We start from the raw sequence: 21415 nt of genomic DNA on the forward strand, positions 1-21415 counted from the left end.
ATTGTGGGTTTCATGGTAAATTAAACAATAAGTTATTTTTGGTTGAGTTGTGTTTGACTCCTACATCGGAGGTATACTTATATTCTAAATTCTCTTTCCTAAATATATTTTCTATTAAACACAAAATATATTTAATGTGCATGTTTTAAATAGTCATTGTTAGGGTTATGATTAAACTTTAACACTAACCCTAACCTTAACTAATTGAAATGTGATTGAATTGTAATAATAATTCAATCCTTATTCAATAATCAAACTCTAACCCTAATTGAAATTGATTGAATTGTAATACTAAATCAATCCTTATTCAATAATCAAACTCTAACCCTAATTGAAATTGATTGAATTGTAATACTAAGTCAATCCTTATTCAATAATCAAACCCTAACCCTAATTGAACCCTAATCATAATTAAATTACAACCCTAACCTTAATCCTAAAGTAATTGAATCATAACCCTAATTGAATTATAATACTAAGAGTAACTATAACTAAATCCTTACCATGTAATCAAACCTTAACCTTCATATATCACTAATCTAGAGCTAATTAAATCCTAAACCTAATTAAATCTTTGCGCTAACATACCATAACCCTAATTAAACCTTAGCCCCAACCTTAACTATAGCCCAAACCCTAACCCTAACTCCAAGCTTTATCCTAGAATAGTAACTTTAATGATAACCTAATTTTAACCATAACCATAATTTAACCCTAATGGAACCCTAACCGTAGTTAAATTATAGCCCAAACCTTAAGCCTAATGTAATTGAATCATAACCCTAATTCTAACCCTAATTGAATTATAATACTAATGCTAACTATAACTAAATCCTTACCATATAATCAAACCTTAACCTTCATATATCCCTAATCTAGAGATGATTGAATCCTAACCCTAATTAAATCTTTGTACTAGCATAACATAACCCTAATCAAGTAAAAATTTGGGTTTCAGGTCCATGTAAAACCCGTTTACCTTTATCAAAAACATAACCATAATCAACCCTTAACCCCAACCTTAAACTATAGCCCAAACCCTAACCCTAACCCCAAGCTTTATCCTAGAATAGTAACTTTAATCATAACCTAATCTTTACCATAACCCTAATCTAACCCTAACAATAACCTAACCCTAAAATTAATCCTAACCTTAAAAACCATATCTTTAACAGCAACCTAGAAACCCTAAGGTATTCTTAACCCTAAACTTAACCTAACATTGACCCTAACCCTAATTAAACCTTTATGCTAATGTAACCCATAACTTGACCCTAGCCTTAATTAAATGGTATCCTTAACACTAATTAAATGTTATCCCTAATCATAAACTCAAGCTTCATTATAAAATCCTAACATATTTTACCCTCAACCCTAAGCCTATCCAAATCTCAAAATTATTTATAACCCTAATTGATTTTATAACCCTAAGCCTATATGAATATTAACACTATTTATAACCCTAACCATAAACATGATATAAAAAATAACATTAATCCTGACACTAACCCTTAACCCTAACCCTAACCCTAACCCTAACCCTAACCATGATGTAAACCCTAACCCTAGCCATAATCCTAATCATAACTATAACCTTAAGCCTAACCATAAACCTAACCCTAACTACAACCCCAACCATGATGTAAACCATAACCTTAACCATAATCCTAACCATAACTCTAAAACTTAACCCTAACCTAACCATAACAATAAACCCTAACCCTAACAATAATATTTAGCCATAACTCTAAAACCTAATCCTAACCATAACTCAAAACCTTTCCCTAATCCTAAGAGTAAATCCTATTTATAATCTTAATCCTAACCTTTAACCCTAACCCTAACCTTAATATTAAACCCTAATCCCAACAGTAATCCTCACCCTAACCCTAACCTTAATATTAAACCCTAATCCCAACCGTAATCCTCACCCTAACCCTAAGCACATGTGATGTAAATCCTAAACCTAAACCTAACCTTAACCCTAACCCTAAACCTAACTAGCTATGATGTAAACCCTAACCCTAGCCATAATCATATGGCCCTAACCATAATCCTAAACCTAACCATAACCCCACACAATAACCCTAATCATAATCCTTACCCTAACCCTAATCATAACTCTAACCTAGCCATAATCCTAAACCTTGACCCTAACAATAATTATACTATAAACTTAACCCTAACCAAAATTAAACTTTATTCCTAATCTATTATTAACCCTAATATAGCCCAAACCCTAATCCTAATTGAATTTTAATACTAATTTAACCCTAACCTTAATGTAATGAAACTATAACCCTAATTCTAACCCTAACTTTGATGTAAACCCTAAATGTAATTGTAACCCTAACCATAAACTTAACCTTAAAACTAAACCCTAACTCTAACCATAATCTTAAACCCTAACTCTAACCCTAACCCAAAACCTAACCCTTAACCCTAATCCCTCTAATTGAATGATAACCCTAAACTCAACTCTAACCATAGATTTGAACCCTAAATACAACTTGATCCCTAATCTAACCGTTGAACCCTATTCTTAAACTTAACTCTTTTCATCAATCATAACCATAATTGAATCCTAGCTCTAAACTTAACCCTAACCGTAATTGAACTCTAATCTTAGCCCTAATCCAACCCAAACCCTAATCCTAATTGAAATGTAATACTAATTTAACCCTAGAACGCTAATGTAGTTGAATAACAACCCTAATTCTAACCATAATTATACTCTAGCACTAACTGTAGTTGAACCCTTATAATAACCTGACCTTAAAATTAACCTTAACCGTAATTACTATTTAAACCCTATTTTGAACCTCAACCGTAACCCTAAAGTGACCTTGATTGTAAATCCAACCTATGTTTGACATTATCTCCAATCTTTATGCTAACATAACCCATAACCCTAATTAAATTCTAACACTAAGCTTCAAATATAGCTCTATTATATAGCCGAAAACCTAACAACATACTTTATCCTTAAATCCTAACCCTTCCCGAGTCATAAAACTTACTCTAACCTTAATTTATTTGTAATGCTAACCCTAATCCTAATTAAACCCTAACCCTAATATTGATTCTAATTGAACCTAAACCCTTACCCCAAGCATTATCCTACAATAATAAACTCTTTATCATTAACTAAAACCAAATATAACTTTTATTTTATCTATAATACTATAACTCCCTCTAATTTATACCATAACCCCAACCCTAACCTGATAATGACCCAAAACCTAACCCTAATCCTAATTATAACCCTAACCCTAATCCTAATTATAATCACTCATTATAATCTTTAAACCTTACCCTAATTATAATCACTAAGACTAACCCCAATACTAACCCTAACTCTAACCCTAATTATAGTCCTAACACTAACCCTAACCCTAATTTTAATTATAATTATAATCACTAATTATAATCTTTAACCCTCATGCTAATAATAATTAATGTTATAACCCTAACCCTATCCCTATTCTAGCCCCAACCCTAATCCCGACCAAAACCCTAACTCTTATAGCTATCATCACGTACTATGTTTAATTACAATCTTAACCCTAACCTCAACCCTAATCATAATTATAACTCTAACCATAACCCTAACCCTAATTTTATTTATAATTAATAATTATAATCTTTAACCCTAACCCTAATTACAATCACTAAGATTAACACCAATCCTAACCCTTACCCCAACCTTGACCTGATAATGACCCAAAACCTAACTTTATATCTAACCCTAACCCTGACCCTAACAACCCTAATCCTAACCCAAACCCTAACTCTTATATTTATCATCACATATTATCTTTCATTAGAATCTTAACCCTAACCCTAATCCTAATTATAATTCTAACCCTAACCCTAACCCTAATCCTAACCCTAATTTAAATTATAATCTTTAAACCTTACCTTGATTATAATCACTGACTAACCCCGATACTAACCCTAACCCTAACCCTGATTATAATCCTTATAACCCTAACCCTGATTATGGCCCTAACCATAACCCTAATTTTAATTATAATCTTTAACCCTAAAGATAATTATAATTATAACGCTAACCCTAATTATAATTCTAACATTGACCCTAAACCCATTCTAGCCCCAACCCCAATCCTAACCCAAACCCTAACTCTTATAGCTATCATCACGTACTATCTTTAATTGCAATCTTAACCCTAATCCTAATTATAATTCTAACCCTAAACCTAATTTTATTTATAATTAATAATTATAATATTTAACCCTTACCCTAACTACAATCACTAAGATTAACCCCAATCCTAACCCTTACCCCAAACCCTAACTGGAATCCTAAGTATAATACTAACCCTCATTATAATTATAACCCTAATGCTCATTATACTCGCAACAATATAAATTAATAATAATAGTATATTATAATATTATTACACAAATGAATAGAAAATAATAATAATATTACATATTATTGCAACAAACATTAATAATATAATATTATATAGTTCTATTTTGAATTTTTTATTGTTTCTCTGTGACTGCTACTAGCTTATATATATTTGATTTTAATCACATATATATATAATATGCCGAGAGATATCCTTCTCGAGGCACCTATTTTTATCATGTGCCCCGAACTCCAATAGGCGCCTCGAGAAGGATATCTCTCTACGTATTATAAATCATAAAATACATTCATTCCAATAATAAGATCATTTAGACAAAGCATTTCAAAAATGAAATCAATGCATGGTAGAATAAATATTCATTCTAATCATAAAGCATCAAATATGTCCATTCCAACAATAAGACAAAAGATATCTTACTCCAAAAATAAAACATAAAAGGTAGCTTATTCCAATAATAACAAATAAAGTTTATCCATTCATAAAATATATTCATTCTCACAATAAATCATAAAATGTGTCTATTTCAACAATAATGTGTTAAATGTATTCATTTCAATAATAAGGTCTAAAATAAAACATAAAAGGTAGCTTATTCCAATAATAACAAATAAAGTTTATCCATTCATAAAATATATTCATTCTCACAATAAATCATAAAATGTGTCTATTTCAACAATAATGTGTTAAATGTATTCATTTCAATAATAAGGTCTAAAATGTATGATTTCCAACAATAAGTTATAAAATATATCCATATCAACAATTAAAAATATAAATCATAAAATATATTCATTACAACACTAAGACGTAAAATATAATATTTCTCAATAATAAATCTACATCAAATAGAATAAATATACATTCTAATAATAAAGCATAAATTATGTCTATTCTAACAATAAGACAATGTTTGTCCATTCAATCACTAATTCATAAAATATATTATTTCTCAATAATAAATCTACATCAAATAGAATAAATATACATTCTAATAACAAAGCATAAATTATGTCTATTCTAACAATAAGACAATGTTTGTCCATTCAATCACTAATTCATAAAATATATTCATTTTGACGATAAATCATAAAATGTATCCTTTTCAACAACATGGTGTAAAACTTATGATTTCAAACAATAAATCATAAAATGTACATGTATTGCAATAATAAGTCAAATAATTTCATTCCAACAATAGATCATAAAATATGTCAATATCAACAATAAGACACAAGTCATAAAATATATTAATTACAACTAAACATAAAAGATACTATTCTTAATAATGAATCAACACCATATAGAATGATTATTCATTCAAATCACAAGCGTAAAATATATCTAACTTTAAGACGAGATATTTTATTCCCAAAAAAAGCATAAAAGATATCGTATTCCAATAATAAGACATAAATTTTATCCATACAAACAATAATTCATAAAATATATTCAATCAACAATAAAGCAAGTTGTGCAACCATTGACACCATCTTCCAAGCTTGTGCCACAATGGGAGCTTTGATACAGGTTAAAGATGCATTAAAAATTATTAAAAGTGATTTTTTTTGTCACTTGTATTTGTGTACATTATAATAAACATGCATGCAAAATGTGAAAGCATCAATTTTAAGTGATTTACAATTTCAAATGTCTTGGAATACTGACAGTTAATTTAAGTAGCAGATTATATGACAAAATACCTCACCAAGATGTGGTCTAATATGACCGTAGTAATTTCAAATTTGATGGTGTTAATTCCAGCCAGGGAGCCAATGAATATCACGAGCAGCACTTCACAATTTCATATTCAAAACATAAGAAATTATAAAACAAAACTGAAAAAAATCTTACTTGCGGTGCCAGTGCCATGACAACCTTATAAACTTTGAAACAAAAGCTTTCATCTCTTGGTAGGCTCTAATCCTCATCATGAGAAAAATTTAAAAAATAATCAATAACAGAACTGCTCAAGACATTGTTCTTTTTTAACATTCTCCAGGCTCCTATGCTTATTTCTCATACCCATATTTGAGGAGTGTCTTTCAGTTCCTACATACAGTTGGCTTGCATAACATATATAGAGAGAGAGAGAGAGAAGCAAAGATAGTGCGTTGGTAACAGCAACACAGTTCCTTGTATTTTGAAAAGAGGCTACATCTCAAGTCAAGAAAAATAGCATCAACAATTGGGGTAATGAAAACAGAGAGGGTGCATGGGAATAGAAGCAAGAGGAAAAAGACAGACAAATTGCCATTCTCAAAAGTGCGAGTTTCTTCTTCTTTTTGCAGGACAGCCAGGGTAGGAAGTGTTTAGTCAGATGGAAAAGACTTGGCATTTGAAATTTTGTGCAGGCATATAGAAGAAGTGATTACCATGGTTTAGAAAGTATTTCTTACTTGTCAAGTTCATGAATGTGACAATTGAAACAGATGAGACTGTATTCCTGAGGAAAGTATAGCTATTTCTATCTACAAGTCTGAAAAAGGAGACCGGTCAGCTACAGCAGATAAGGAAGACTTAGTTCTTTCATTTTTCCTTATAAATGAATATTGTAAAATTGCCCTGAAACTGATATTTTCTAGCCATTATGATTAGTGAGTAGGGTTTCAAACTGATATTTTCTAGCTTTTCTGATTACTCTGGCTTTTTTTATTACTGTAACTATTGATTGGGAAGCAAAATGTTAATTTGTGATAACTCAGAGGGATTAATAACAGAGTCAAAACTGACATGTGAAGATCCATCTCGATAATCTAAAAGAAGACAAGCAAACAAACTAGAAGTTTGGAGTCTTCAAATAAATGAAAACCTTGATACTGTAAATCCCCTTTATGTATAGTCAATGATACCCAGTCTTAAAATATGTAATGTTCCTACAATATGCACATGAACCATAATAGGTTTTAGCTAGTACCTACCTAAGATTTGGTAGAATCAACTATAAGTCTGTGCACTCACAAAATTTGAGTAATACATAGCTACTCGAATAAATTATATCATCAAACTAAAAGCCCTCCACTTAATCCCAATTTTTACAACTTTCAATAATACATATGTATCGAGGGCATTGAACTCAAGCTCAGGTGCCCAATTAAAACTATGTTCTAAGCTAAGCAAGACGGGCCAGCATTCACCACTGAAATTTTTAATCAAGATAGAGACAGTCTATGATTGCAGCTTGATTGAATTTTGTGGAAGATAATGCACTACAAGACTAAGTCAATCAAAAGTGCATCAATAAATTTACTAAATCAAACACAATGAATTAGGAGGGGCTGGCACGTTTTGCAATGGAATACAACATGCAATGAAGTAAAAATATATCTGGGTATTTTTTACAATGTAACTTGGAAAACTATAGCATAAAAGGCTGGTATATTGCTTACAAATACAACAAAATTGTTCGAAAAGAGAAAAGAAATCTCCACGTTAATGGCAAGTTGCTAATTGACAATATGTTCTTGCAGGGAAAGTTGGAAATAGCTGGAAGACAGCACAAAACATTAACAACAGTTGGGATAGATGATAAGCTCAATCCCAAATTCATGTATCGTTTTACAATCACCCTAATGGTAGACTAATTGTTCTGAGCATGGATGCTTGGATGGTTCAGCATATCATCTCAAGCAGATTTGAACAGCAGATGGGCAGACTATGCAAGACCAGACGGATGGAATAGTGAGGACTTTCCCAATTAAAGAGAAATGCAATTGATACTTCACATTAATTGAATTTTACTGAAATCATTACTGGGAACAAAATTGTTTATTTATACTATCCTAAAACTAAAATCACCACTAGCAAGTCCAGATCTAATTTCTGTAATCATACATCTCAGCCTATTCAAAGGTTCAATTACAGATAGTCGCTATTTGGGTTTGAATATGTCTATAGTTTAGATAAACGATTTAAACAAAAAACCAATCACCCATTTTTTAGCCTTTATGCTCTGCTACATTATCCTGACCTTATTCCATCTAAGCAATCGTACTAATTATGTATTTGTGGATCAGATCCTGACATGTTGGAGGTAGGAAATGGTAATGTGAGCAGAGAATACCATTCTCATATTTAAATTTACTTAAGAGCCATTACTAGAAAATAACATATCAGATCTGGACCGGGAAACATGGAATTTGTTGTGGTATAACTGAAGAAAGATCAGTAAACAATGTTATCCACACTGAAGAATTAAACCCCTCAAAATATGTTCTATTTCATTAATGGGAACACTATTATGACTGAAACATGTGTTATTAACTATATATTGAATGATGATGATAAACAATTTGAAATTCCATTTCCTCTTAATCGTGATTGTAGGCACCATTGCTTATTGGAAGTGATGTGAGATATATTGCTCCAAGGACGAGAGATTCTTGGCAATGAAGTCAATCAACGTAAGATGCTTTTTAATTTAGGCCCACTAGAATGGTGTGCATCTAGGTCTATATTCTAATTAGTTCTTCAAGGATCACTGGAGTAAATGGGTTGGATTTAATTTTGATTTTTTGAATTTAGGCCCACTAGAATGGTGTGCATCTAGGTCTATATTCTAATTTAGTTCTTCAAGGATCACTGGAGTAAATGGGTTCGATTTAATTTTGATTTTTTGAAGTATTCCTAATCTGACATTATCTCACCAATGTTCACCACAATAAAATATTTAAATGTCCCACTTTTCAGACCAAAGGAAGAAGATGAGAACTGACCTTTCAGATGTCGAATTCGCCTCCCATCCTCTTTACAACTATTTATTGTTGACCATATTTTTCATCAATTCCACCAAGAGAAAAGAGGGAGTAGGAAGAGAATAACCTAGCTGAATCTACCACAACACAATTTTCACAAGAAATCAGTAAATCATAAACAATCTAATATCTAAACCAATACAACAACATTCATAAATCCATTCCCAAATTTAAACCAACAAGATCCATACCAGCAGATGGAGTAGTACGCAAAATTCATAGTAATGGAGATGAACTCTACTGCAGGCCTAAAATTAAAGGATATGGCCTAGTCTAAGGAGATGACTTGGTAACTGATACAGAGAATATGACTGTGAACCGGTCAATAAGACTGCAGCAGTCTAACCACCCAAGCCTTCCTTCTCATCCGACACGACATGTCTGGTAAAAGAAAACAACCCTGCTCCATGAACAAGGCCCTGTGACAGACAATGGAGGACATAATATGAGTGAATGACACCCTTAATATTTCTGTAAAGGATTTTAAATCTGCACAACACTATTAGGACCGATATGGCCTCCCTATCAAGGCTGCATATAACAAGTTAGCACCCAAGAAGAAACACTAACAGAATAAGTGATATTAATCTCTACCCTTGTATCTGGTTTAGTCATCAGGGTGGAGGGCAGGATGGGCTGGTGGCTAGGTCGTTTAGATATATTATAGAGTTAGTTGTTTCAACTAGCCCTCAAATTATAAGTGCTATTAAGACTTCATTTTGTTTGGTAGTGAAGGTTTTGCACAGATAGCCAATTTGACTTTTGTCTGTAAGCCTATTTAATCGGCACAATTACAATGCAATTGTACTGCTTGTTTTGTGGCTTTGGTTCTGCTTAAATCATTTACTCTGACAGTCTCCAGTTTTATTCATTTTTGTGATTTTCGTCTTTATTTCAGTGAGGTATACTGGCAATTTTTATCCTTTAATCTTTTTTAATAAACTTTGTTACGAAATTCATCTCTTATATCAACTTAAAGTCTGATTTGTTATTTGTGTTGATACAGTCTTGATGGGTTTAAACGCAGCCAAGGAATTAAAAATAGTAAAACAAAAGGACTTAATTGTTTCAATATAAGAATGCCTTCAATATTTCATCATTCATATGCAGTGAAAATTGTCCACTGCAGATGCTGGAGCAAACAGTTGGTAATTGCAAAGGATGGTCAGAGAGCAGATATTCTTTGCTTCCGCATTTCTTTAAGTCACAGGTTTCTAAATGGTACATTTCAGTACAGAGAGTTACATGAGATTGTAGAAGTGGTAGCAAAGAAACTTGAAGAGGAAGTAGAACCAATGAATAGAGTAAATCACAAGATGACCCGTAGAATTGTCAGTAGACTATCTTCAGGATTGGAGGTACAGAAACTATGTGCCATGGGCATAGAAGAAGTAGATGCTATGCTCTCTTGGGTATCCCAAGCAAGCACTAATGTTTATATCAGAGATAACGCACTCCATGGAATAGAATTTGTTAGGCAGGTGAGTTATATAGTCTTTTTAATAGCAAAACCTTTTCTTGATTAAGCTGGAACAGTTTTTCTCTGTTTCTTCAGATTGTAGAATATATTATTTGTAAGGATAGTTTGTATGTATTAGTTGAAGTGGACATACATTATTAAGGAACTTTGGCATTCCTAGCAATATTTAGCCGTATCTTTTTCAAATTACCAAATGCATATCTGACCTTTGTTCTATTGGCAACAGGTGATTTGGTTCCTATTGCTTCAAAAATTGAATTTGATGATATCTCATCAGCATCTGTTGTAATTGTCTTAAATGAGCTTGACATAATTCATCAAAAGATGTTATTCAACTGAAAGTGGAGACCCTGAAGATGCATATGGAGACTCAGTTTCTGCCCTGGATGAGGAACATAGTGGTTGAAACAGGTTTGATGCAGACTTCTTGTGTTCAAGCGGATTCACAGAGATTCAACAAATTCAAGTGATAAAAAAAAGGAGAAGGAACTTCCTAAAAGTGATCATGAAAATCATTCTAAGGTTACACTGTTAGAGGAGACTTGCAACGATAATGAGGTCAGCATGCCCTCTTGAAATGAAATGGATGTAGTTCCTTTTGATTGTTCACATCCGGTAATTCCTATCAGCGTATGCAAAGAGAATGGCACTGGAAATGGAATCTCAAGAAATGGTCATCAAAACCTAATGGTAATTCTGAGAATTGAGCTGTAAATCCAATCAAGGAAGTGGCTGCCATAGAGCCACAAATTGGTGGCTCAAGCAAAAGGTCCAACAGATATGGTGACTTACACAACTGTGACAGGACTCTCCCTAATGCTGTTCGTAGTTCCTCTCTGGATTCACCTGGTTCCTTGGAGAAAAATTGTAAATATTGTGTTAAGATGATTCGTTGGTTAGAATGTAAAGGTCATATACAGAAGGAATTCCACATAAAGTTTCCTACATGGTTCAGCTTACAAGAACATCTCAGGGCAAAGAATAGTCTGTTTTTGTTGACACCATGTCTGATGATCCAGCCTGATGCTCCAGCAAGCTTGGCTGGACAATTGATTGATACTTTCTCCAAGGCACTTACAGCAAGAGGACATAAGTTTTACATATTGGATTTTGCAGCAAGCTGTGGCATTGAATATGACTGGAAACTTTCTTGTTCCTTATTTTTTTAAGATTTTTTCAGTCATTGGAGTATTCCCTTAATAACTGCTAGATTTTAACAAAGCATCAGGTCACTCTCATTGTATAGTAAATTCTCTCATGTAATCATTATAGATGATTTGTCTATTTGAAATTATAACCACCACCATCATTGGCAATGGATTCATCCAAGACACTCTCTAGACATGATACTTATTTTTTCCCATGCATACTGACATGGCCATGGATGAGAGCTATTTCATTACTTGAATTTCTAATTTTAAATTAAGAATCTAGTGGAGCCAGAACGCTTATTGTACATTTCTTTTCACTATTTATTTTTGTATGTTGATGATTTCCTCAATGGTTACTCTTGCTTGTAGAATACAGTGGCATAGACATAACACTGTAAAATGAGTTTAAGAGTGATTTGCATGTGATGATATGAATTGTGATAGATCGATCAAGTAATCTATAAGTTGTTTCCAGCTTGGTTTTACTTTTTTCTAATTCAAATATGAGGAAGATATAATTTTAGGAGGCTGGTTTGAAGGTTGAGTATTTAAAACTGAATAATGGACCATAGCAGTGCAGTAATATTGCATTAGCTTCTCATGTTGTAATTTCTATGTCTCTTCATTACAGAATCTGAGGAGTGTTGTGACCTAATCACACATCACCCCATCCCAGATAGGAACCCCCTAGCTTTTAGGCCCTTTTGGTTGTTTGGTCTTGGTTTTTTTTGTGGGTTTTCAGTTTTGGTGGCAGTCTCGTCAGTCTCTCCGCTTTGCTAGTGTTCCAGGGTCATTTTGATTTAGTCTGCTTTTCGTTTGAGCGAGTTTGGTGAAGTCTAGGGCCTGTTTTGTCTTTTTAAGGGTTTCTGCCTTCTGTCCTATATTTTAGGGGTTTCTGTTAGGGTTTTGGAAAAACTGAACATATGACTAGAATCAAGACCCTTCAAGGAACCTCCCAGTAAAATTTGAGCCAAAACGGAGCAACTTTCTATTTTTAGAAAGTTCCTATTTTTTAGGGATTTTACAGTCTCCCGGAATGTCATCATTTTGCCAAAAATCAAACTTACTATTTTTAGTAAGTTTCTATTTATAGTAAGTCATTCTTGTATCTTGTCTAGGGGTCTAACGTTGGCACTTTAAAGGTTTCTATTTTTTTTGTTCTAACAAGACCATTCGGGCAAGGTGACAAAGATCACGCATTTGCAACTATTTCTAATTCCGTAAAGTCAAAAAGCAAACAGAGAAAGCCAGAAGATGGTTGAGTGTTGGAAGCCCACTCCTGAAAAGGAAAGCTCGGGAAATTTCTCTAAGTTTGGAAAAATCATCCCAAATTCTTATATGGTAGTGTTGACGTGTATTTTGTACACTATCAAACACAAAATAAAATACCTAAGGGTACCTTATCCTCTCTTGAATAAAGCCTCTGATTGCTGAAGATATCGCAAAAAAGGATCAATCAGGATGACTCCAAGGTTCTTCGTTGTAGGATCTCTACGTGTGGATAAGCTCTCTGTGGTATGATGTGATTTGCTGGAATCACAAGGGGACTTACATTTGATGATTGAACGTCTGATCTGCTTTGAATATTGCTGGAACACGGGATTTTACTGCCTTAGATTAAAAAAAAGGAAAAAAGACGAGGGCGAGAAAAGGATCTAATCCTAACACTAAGAATGTAAGAGCAATGAATGATCTTTGATGAAATTCTAACTAAGTCTTGTTTTGACATCCCAGGACCATCTCCACAAGGTTAGTGCGATCTTCGAAGGAAAGCTTTATGATGTTCAAATCATCACTGCAGGCATAGACACCATCAGGTTGATGCATATCAATGAAGAAGCGACAATTGAAGTTAAGCTTAAGCTGAATGATTCCAGTTGACTACACAAGGCAAGTCTGCAATCAACAAACTGCTAGTAGTATGGATGTACGAATTTCACCATCAATCAAACACATTTCTTCCACTCATCTAATAACACGAAATCAAATACGAGAAGTATAGAGACCATGCAAATTGTCGAATCGACCCATAAATTTCACCATTTCTTCAATGAAGTTACAAGTCTTTTACAACATCTTGGCAACAATCTTTGCCTTCTCTCTCTACTCTAATTGCTATTCTATCAACTAGCTAATCACCTTCTAACTACTCTCTATTCACTAACTCTATTCTATTAGCCTTTACAAATGAAATGCCAGGGCCTATATAGTGCCCACAATACAATTCGATGGCCAAGATCAATTTGAGATCAATGGCCAAGATTCACTAATGAAAACCCTAATTAGGGTTTGTTTCAACCATTACATAACATTTAATGCTCGACCAATGAAATAATTGTATTGCTTGGACACATGTCCTCTCTGGAAAATTCCACCAATGGATAGCCGGGGTAGGTACATCGAAGTTTGTGCCACCTTCCATGAGTTAGGTACATTGAATCTAGACATGCTGAGGTGGACCAATCCGACTGGAGAAGTGATGACTAGGATGCCACCTTGTCTGACACTTGTAACTTGGTAGATATTCGATTTGATGTTGTTGAGAAGCTAGCTTTAATTAATTCATCTGGAACTATCTGCTTCTTCAACGAACCCTTTGCTCTGACTTCTTTTGTCTCTGATTTGCAGGATGTTGATGTACCTCGTCTTGGAATGTTGGATTGGAAGAGGTCGCCCTTGATGATGTGAGTCCGAAGAAAGCCATCCTTGTCGATGCTGGATCGAAGAAGGTTGTCCTTGTTGATGCTAGACTGGAGGAGGTTGCCCTTGATGATGTTAGTCCTTGCTTGATCTTCTTGGAGGAGACCGTCCTTGATCTCGGTTGATTTTCCTTGAGGAGAGTCTTCCGACTTGTAGATTTTTCGAGCTTGGGAGTCGCCATCTTGATACCTACACAACATTTCACAATTAATAGTATATCTTGAAGTGTAGAAATTAGGATTCAAAAGGAAGATTTAAGATTTTAATTAGGAAACTTCATGATAAATCTTTGAGTTATCATTTCCTAATTAACTACGCAACTTTCAAAAACTTGAAGTTCAAAATTCAAAATTTCAACATTGGGACTAGGATGATCTCGCCATACCTCCACTTGAGAATTAATTCTAAAAAATGATGCAAAAATAAGGAGAATTCGCTAGGCAAAATGTAGATTGAAGTCCTTCCTTTAGCAAAATGCGCCTCCTTTAATCTTCTCAAGCATCAACTCCACCACCTTAAGCCTTTAACACTTAGGATAATTTGCTCCAACTAGACCAGATTTCGCACCTCCTTCCTTGCTCCTCAAATCGCACTTGAAATAATGAATGAATGATGATTAAAATTGTTCAAAATACCCCCCATTATATAGGGCGCTCACCATTTCATCTCCCCATAGGCCAACTTGGCAAAATAGGCCAAAAAATAAATAAATTTGCAAAAAAAAAACAAGAGGCCGACCTAATAAAATGGATAAAAATAATACTTCAAGCGCTCCTTTTTCAATTTTAATTTAATAAAAAAAAAAAATTTCGATTTTCTAAGGCTCAAAATTAATTTATTAAATGCCATGCGCCTTTATTAAATGCCAATTTAATTTAAATTTTTCAAATATTTCGAAGTTAATGATTTTGGCATTTCATGCGATTTGGAGGATGTCAACGTTGGGATATGGCAAAAATAAAGAATGCACATGTTAAGCGCTTTGGTCCCTTGGAGAGGGACAGGAGCACTTTTTCATTTTTAGGCTAGGATTCTCAATTTTTGAAGTCAAACCTTTGTTCACCATGCTTTAGAAGTCCTTTCCTATCTCACACAACTTTGCCTTAGCATAATCTCGGAGGGAATTAGTTGTTTTCATAAAAAGTGCTCTGGTCTTTCAGTGAGGGACGAGAGCACTTTTGAGTCCATTGCATGAATTCTTGATCACATTAATCTTCAATTTACCCTCAAGGCGTAGAATATCATATTTCACTCCATCTTGAGCCTTGGTAATAAAAATATCCTTTCAAAATGCAAGGTAAATGGTCATGTTTGAAAAAAGCGCTCTGGTCCCTTAGTGAGGGACGGGAGCACTTTTGCAAGTTGTCGTCAAAATTTGCAACTCTCGCATCTCAATTCCACCTCAAAGCATTTTAAACATCCTTTCAAACTTGCGCCTTGGCCGCAATTTGTCCAAAATTGGCGAGAAAGGTGAGATAACATGTTAAGTGCTCTGGTCCTTCAGTGAGGGACGGGAGCACTTTGCCTTGGTCCCTTGGTGAGGGACGGGAGCACTTTTTCAATTTCAAGCTTATCCGTCCTTTGCTAGCTTCCCAAATTATCTTCAATGGGCTAATCATGTCCTCTTCCATTCATTTCAATCACAAACTTGCCTTGGCCTTGGAGGAAATTCACACCTTTTGGAAAATCGCTCTGGTCCCTTGGAGAGGGACAGGAGCACTTTTTGTAAAATCGCTTTGGTCCCTTGGAGAGGGACGGGAGCACTTTTTGCATCTTGGTGTATTTCTTTGTTCTTTTAAAAGTTCAATCGCGTCCAAGGCATAAAACATCCTCCGTCCTTCCCATCCAAGTCAAGTTTTGCCATAAAATATCAAACAAAGAAGAGAAACTTGAAAAAGTGGCATGGTCCTTCAGTGAGGGACGGGAGCACTTTTTATCATTTGGGTTGATTTACTCCTTTGTGAACCGCTTAAATTATATTCAATGGACAAAACATGCCTCCCTTAACCTCTTCAAATCATAAAATCACCTTAACCTTGCAAAGATAGTGCTAATTTGAAATTCAGTGCTCTGGTCCTTCAGTGAGGGACAGGAGCACTTTTTGCCCTCCAAGCCAAATTGTATCACTTTTCACCTCGAAATTCCTTTGCTAGAGAAGATTTCATCTTACTTCACGCTATGAATAAAAGTTAATGTCCAAAAGAGGTCTAAAATTGTGCATATAAAGAAAAGTGCTCTGGTCCTTCAGTGAGGGACGGGAGCACTTTTTACCTTCTAGGCAAAAACTTCATCATTTCATTGTTTTCAATCAAGTCTGGATGCTCTATCATGTTCGTTTCGTCCTTCAAAATTCAAAATTTCGCCATTTCGCCTTTGTCCTTCAATGAGGGACGGGAGCACTTTGCCTTGGTCCCTTGGCGAGGGACGGGACCACTTTTTCCTTCAACCTTCAAAATTCACCATTTTTGTGCCTTCAAAATCTTCAAAAGTATCAAGTCATGTCCAATTATCATTCCGGAAGACCCTGCACAAAACAAAATAGAAAAGTCAGTGACAAATATGCATAAAATAACATTTGTGCTCTGGTCCCTTGGTGAGGGACGGGAGCACTTTCGTCCTTTCTGGCTAAAATATTCAAAATTTAGGTCTCCAATCATTTCACAAGGCAGAGTTAGGTCATCTTCAAGGCCCGGAATCAGTTAGCAAGCTCTCGCAAAATCAGAAATTGCACTTAGAATGAAATTCGCCATGGGCCTCCAGTGAAGGATAGGAGCACTTTCTCTATTTCAGGCATCATCTTGCCTCCGAAATTTGATCAAAATTTACCTAGGCAAGAATACACAATTTCATCTTCAAAATGCTAACACTTAGACAAAATTTGAATTTTACCCCAAAAAAATTCCCGAATCTAGACCTAACCTAGGACATATCTGACTTCCTGACAGACTCACCTTATCGACTCAATCTCAATCCTCGGGAGGACGCTTAATAACTTTCAAAATTTGACTGGACTCAGCTTGAAAAATATCCAAAAGAAACCCCTAAGGTTTAGCCCTAGCCCAGACAGACAACTCACTCATTCAAAACCCTAAAAGCAAAGAGAAGAACAAGCAAAACAAAAGCGAAAAGAGGGGGTCCCCATTTTAAATGGGGCGATGTGTGAAAACGTCACAACAGGTAGGATGATCCGGAAGGGGCTCAAAATCCATTCAAGTCTGGAAGAAACATGGAAAGGTAAAATTCCTCCTCTAAGGCAAAATTCCGCCCCCGGCCAAGGAAATGCACCAAAATGAAGGTCTCATGGAGGATTCACAAATTCATTGAATCCTCCACCAATGAGAAAATTCTGCCCTACTCCTCAACTGAGCGCCAAAACACACAAGGCGTGGAGGATTCACAAATTCATTGAATCCTCCACCAATGCAAAATGCCGCCCTATTCCCCATGAAGGCGCCAAAGTTGATGCATCATGGAATTCATTCCATAGCCAAGAATCCCTCCCTAAGTCAAAAATCCACCCTAGGAGTTTTAGGGGCGCCAAATTGAGGTGCTTGTGGAAATCATAAAATACAGTGAATCCTTAGCCAAGGCAAAAATCCGCCCTAGGAGTTGAGAGGGCGCTCAAGGAGAGGTGTCGTGGAAAAGTGCAAAATGAAGAAATTCCACGCCCAAGTCCAAATAGCGCCCAAAGGGAGTGAAGGGCGCCAAATCCACTAAGGCATGGAAGGAGGTAAAAGTCATAAAATCCTTCTCCGTGGCATTTTAGCGCCCAAGAGGGCTTAAGGGCGGCAAACTTAGGTTGTTATGGAAAGAAGAAAAACGATGAGGTTCCTTGCCTAAGTGTTCCTAGCGCATAGGCATAAGGTGAGGCGCTAAAGTGAACGTTCCAAGGAAAGATGCAAAACTTGTGAAGATCCTTGACAAAGTGCCATTAGCGCCCAAGAAGGAACAAGGGCGCCAAACATGATGTGCCATGTATAAGTCAAAAACGCCAAGTTCCTTGATAAGGTGAATCCAGCGCCCAGGTAACAGAGGTAGGTGTTAAAGTTAAGTTGCCATGGAAAATGAAGAAAGTTCAAATTTCCTTGTCTAGTGGAGAATAGCGCCTAGGAGTGATGTAAGGCGTCAAAATGGTTAAGGTAAGAAAAATCAAGGAAGTGAAGAAATTCCTTTACAAAGTGAAATCCACGCCTAGGATTGAAAATTCAGAAAATCTTCTAAGGTATGGAAAGTCAAAGGGTCAAGGAGGAATCGAAAGTGAAAATCCCCTCGGGCAAATTTTTGAAATTTCTATTTTTAGACACCGAATCTTGTCAGAATGTGGAAAATTTTATAGATTCGGAATCATGGTGAATTTCTCTATCCAATGAACCTGGCTCCTAATTTTTAGGGGAACCCCTAAAAAATAGGGGATGTTGAAAAGGGCGTGAAAATTCCTTCAGAAGCAGAAGCAGAAGGCAACAAGTTAGAATGAAATCAAGCAAATCTTAAAAAATCCTTCAATTTCCCTCCGAAATTTGAAAGAGTGGAAGTTAATGAGTTGGCGAAGAGAATCTTCCAAGTATGAGGCATGGCTTAGTGCATTTAATGAAACTTCTAAATTCGAACTCACTCACAAGGGAAGTTTCTTTTGCATGGCGCAGTGATTGGGAAAGTATGACGCATCATAAATTCAATTGCTAATTTGATGCCTCCTAACTTAGCAGGACGTTTTGAAGGATTCTATATAAGCATGGAAAGACATTTCATTTCTCACGTGCAGGATTCAGGAAAGAAGAATTGGAGAAGTGAAGAGAGGTCATACTTAGTCTTTGTTTTCTTCATTTCCAAGGTGCTTTTCAAGATGGCAGAATCAAGCAAGGCAGCTACCCTCTCCAGGCAGGCATTGATCAAAGCAAAAATGAAAGGTTTCCTTCCTCATTCTCGGTTGAATTCCAGATGGGAAGAAATCCGCGATACTAATTTGGGCACATTCAATCTAGTTGCATTCAAGATTAGAATGTTCGGGACAACAGGGCATAGTCCATCACCAACAACTGTCAAAATTGTCAAGAGCAGAATTGTTGCGGCAGCTGGTTTTCCTCTACTATTCAGTGTCCAGACTTGATCCTGGAGTGTGCAGAACATTATAATTTGGAGCGGAAGACAATCTCAACATCAAATGGCAAGTTGTTGGCAACATTGACTCTGAAGTCAAATGGTGAGGCTTTCGGAATTCCTTCGCACTATTCCATGACATACAAGACCAGCAGCGGAGCTAAGGCAGTATATGAAGCAAGTCCAGCCAGGTGTGCTGATTTGATTAATAAGCAATGGTTGGTGAAGCCTAGGATGCATGCCTCCAAGATGCCAAAGACTCACTATCTTTGAGTTCAAGCAGGAGTATGTGGACTTGATAAAGATACTGAGCAGAGTAATGGGGTGTTCACATTCTGTGAACTTTGAAACCTGGATGTTCTTCTACATAGGCGAGATCATGAATGCAAATGAGCTAATTGACTGGGCCAGATTGATCAGTCATTACTTGCACAAGCAGTTGAAAAACTTAAAGAAAAAAGGTATCAGTCCTTTTTCATGAGCTCCTACTTGTTCTATATGCTTGCGCGAAGGGGAGGATTTGATGATCTGTCAGCAAGAGGAATCATGGGTTGCGGGCCAACACAGCTGAAAGTACATGAGTGTTATCCCCAGCTACATCTTCACAATGTTACTTCTTACAGGTTGACAAATGACACCTTCACTATGTACTTGACACAACTTATGCAGAAGAAGTTGCACGTAAGGATGTCGCCGCAAGCAAGTGCCCTGGTCCAAAAGTATGGAGCTACATTCTTGCAATTTCCTAAATTCACCTACATCAGGATGGATTCTCATTTCAATCATACAAATTGTCAAGATATCCATCAGACAAGCTCGTATTGTTGGAGCTCATGAGATAGTTAACCGCCTATGATCAATTGCAGAAGAAGAAGAAGAAGCAATCAATTGAATTCTCAGTTGTCTTGGTTGACTTCATGGAAATATGCCCAGGCTTGGAGGCCACTGAGAGTGCAGCGGGGGAATTGGCATTCTATCGCCTGCCATTTTATACATCCAGGGCTCAGTATGATCCTTACCGCCAAATCAGGAAGGTTGCTGGCATCAAATTAATACACAAGTTTCACTTAGAAGATTATTGGGCAGGTGTCGAGGATGACCTTGAGGTCTAGAAGAAAATGCATTCTAGATTGCCCCTTGACACCATCAGGTTAAGTGAAATTTATCAAGTGTCGGATCAGGTTGAAGAGGATTCAGATTTGGTGCAACCTAAATTCGAGAAAGTAAAAGATCAGCCCATTCAGTTGCCAAATTGGTCAGAGCCCGAAATGGATGATTTGAATGTCTTGGCTAGACCAATGCTGAAATTCATCAAGCACAAGATTGACCGGCAGATAAGGAAGTTGACGGAAGGAAATGTTCATTTGACATATCGGCTAATGGGAAGTCTGGATTCCCACAGTGAGGCGACCGAAGGCTCTTCACAGGCCCAGGCAAGAGGGGAAGTCCGGATTGATAAAGGAAAAAATGCCCCAAAGAGACCAAGGACAGCAAGGAAGAAGGATATCCAGTAGGGAGTTCCACAGGAGGTTCAACAAGAAGTCCAACAAGAAGAACCTCCACAAAAGAGAGCAAGGACAGAGAGGGAGCATTCACCGGCGAGTTCTTCGAGTGTGCAGGAAGTGGAGATGTTTTCACATCTAGCAAGTCCACCTCCAGAGAACATTCCGACACCAGATATACTCAGCATTAATGCTTCACAAGAACACCATCAGCCAAGAAGTCAAAGACCAGAAAGTCCCTCACACCAGGAAGAGGCTCGTCAAGATAGCTTCGTGGAAGTTATCCTTGGCGAAATGGAAGAAGAGTGACAGGAGCAGGAGCATGTAGAGGTTC

At 36.0% G+C, this 21415-nt stretch overlaps 1 long non-coding RNA gene across 1 annotated transcript; it reads right to left on the bottom strand.

Annotated features, from left to right (window-relative positions):
* Nucleotides 1-5880: 5880 nt before the first annotated feature.
* Nucleotides 5881-12037, bottom strand: LOC131037926 (uncharacterized). Its single transcript, XR_009104337.2, has 3 exons — nt 9343-12037; nt 9113-9228; nt 5881-6191 (listed from the first exon to the last, which is right to left on the bottom strand). It is a non-coding gene; the product is annotated as an uncharacterized LOC131037926 (long non-coding RNA).
* Between the last annotated feature and the right edge of the window lie 9378 nt (nt 12038-21415).

The sequence above is a fragment of the Cryptomeria japonica genome, chromosome 9, assembly GCF_030272615.1.
Source record: "Cryptomeria japonica chromosome 9, Sugi_1.0, whole genome shotgun sequence".
NCBI lineage: Eukaryota > Viridiplantae > Streptophyta > Pinopsida > Cupressales > Cupressaceae > Cryptomeria > Cryptomeria japonica.